Source organism: Galeopterus variegatus, unplaced genomic scaffold, assembly GCF_000696425.1.
Source record: "Galeopterus variegatus unplaced genomic scaffold, G_variegatus-3.0.2 Scaffold4111, whole genome shotgun sequence".
NCBI lineage: Eukaryota > Metazoa > Chordata > Mammalia > Dermoptera > Cynocephalidae > Galeopterus > Galeopterus variegatus.
The window spans coordinates 5,869-7,998 of NW_007730222.1; the positions used below are offsets into that span (position 1 = coordinate 5,869).

At 42.7% G+C, this 2,130-nt stretch overlaps 1 pseudogene; it reads right to left on the reverse strand.

Annotated features, from left to right (window-relative positions):
* Positions 1-866: 866 nt before the first annotated feature.
* Positions 867-1,640, reverse strand: LOC103602361 (annotated as a pseudogene).
* Positions 1,641-2,130: the final 490 nt, after the last annotated feature.

The window sequence follows — 2,130 nt, forward strand, 5'->3', positions numbered from 1 at the left end:
ATTAACTACAGACCACATTTTTTTTAAATCTTGCAGTATTCCTCATTCTATTTCTTCTTGAATCAATTTAAAGTTATTTTTCGAGTAATTTGTTCATTTTATCTGTTTCCAAATTTATTGCCACAAACTTTTTTATGCTATTCTTTCATTTTTTAAAATGTTTTAAACAGAGTTTATTGTATTTAATACATTATAAAATTTCAAAAATTGTAGAAAAGTAGCAACTCAAACTGGAGCAACTCTAATGAGTAACTGGCCCCTTTGCAAAACTGATTAGTTTAAAAACAAAGTAACGTTCACATCTATGAGGCAGACAAAAAAGTGTGACTTCTGTACAAACTACATTTAAAATTTCATGTTTAACATCTTTCAAATGCAATGTGCTCATGAAAGTTTTTCTAAAGTCCTGCCTGGTCCCCACCTAAGGAGAGACACGAAATCTGTGTGATCAAAGAAACTCGATTCAAGGTGTTTTTTTTTTTTTTTCAAGGGAAAAGAAAGATAAAGGAAAAAGAAACAATGGACGGCTATTGGCAATGTGTCCTCACCACTGTGGTTTGTTCATTAGCCAAAGCCCTTGGGAGGCCCAGAACACCTCACAGCCAACGGTGAGGTAGCTATCACCACACTCGTATCTATAAATACACATACGTATTTTTAAAAATATTTTTTACACCTTGAGGATATCACTATTCCAATTGCTCCCGAATGAATGCAGGTGTGGTCTCTACTGGCTATAAACGTGTATTTTATCCAATTTTAGTTCCAGGAATTGGTTTGCTATCCCAACCGCACACAAATGTCCCTCTTTTTGTTTGTCCTATTTGTTATGTATGTTTCCCTATTTGCATAAGAAGTATGTCCCTTTAGTCCGAAGGCTCTTCTTTTATCCAGAGGACTGATGGTACATGGGGTGACTGCCTCAGTTCCCGCAGAAGGACACATTAACTGAACAGGGCCAAGTTCACTACTCCTCCACAGGAGCCCACGATTTCAAATTCTCTTTGCTGCAACCTCTCAGTTGAGGTGGACTGAGTTGAGGTGACTGTAGCCGTTTAGTGGAAGCCTGATGTCGTGCGTTGAGTCTTGATTCCAGCGGTGATGGGGTTACACATCAAGTCGCCGGTCCCTGGAAACACTTCCTCTGCCAAGGATTCGTCACAGCTGAGTCTGAGCCTTTCTCCAAGGTCTGGGGCCACACGCACCACTAAGCACTCACAGGCCTTGAAAAGCAACCGGTTTCTCTGTCCTGCTTCCATTTCTCTATCTGCAACAACGTGGGCTGAAGCAGAAAATATTTTGCCTCTTCATGTAACAAAGCGTAGTCCTTGAAATCATCAGGAAATGAGGAGTTTCGATGTTTGTAGAAAATTCAAGATATGTCTAAATATCTGTCCATCTCTGTTAGTGAAATATTGCTATTTGACTTTCTCCAAAACAATAGGCTCTACCATCAAAAAGTCTTCCAGTTCTTGATGCAGGGTGTTTGGTAAGTTTGGCCACCCTGCTGCTGTGTGGGTGTGGCCGCCCATCCCTGTGGACTGGCCCGTTGGGTTGTGTGAGTTGTGCTGGATCAATGCCTTGTTCAGTGCACATGCAAGGGATCTAGTGATCATAGGTCTTGACATACTGGGCCTACTGTCCCTCTGGCAGAGTGGCAGGGAGAGCTGGTGGGAGGGCAGGAGGGAGGGCAGGGTGATCTGGCTTTTCTGTGTGATGCTGGAGGAACGGTGTCCTCTTCCGCCCCCTGGTCACCTGCTGCAGCCAGAGGTTCAGGGGGACGGATGAGCCCAGTGGGTGCTGCTGTGACAAGCTCGTGTCTTGATGCTCTTACTTTTTATACCTCTGCTTTGTCTATAGCTGTTTTTCTTTTTCAATATTTTTATTTGTGCCATCTCTTTTTCAATCAATCTTGGCCGAATTTGGTTCTCTGAAGACATTAATAAAATGCTGGAGGAACGGTGTCCTCTTCTGCCCCCTGGTCACCTGCTGCAGCCAGAGGTTCAGGGGGACGGATGAGCCCAGTGGGTGCTGCTGTGACAAGCTCGTGTCTTGATGCTCTTACTTTTTATACCTCTGCTTTGTCTATAGCTGTTTTTCTTTTTCAATATTTTTATTTGTGCCATCTCT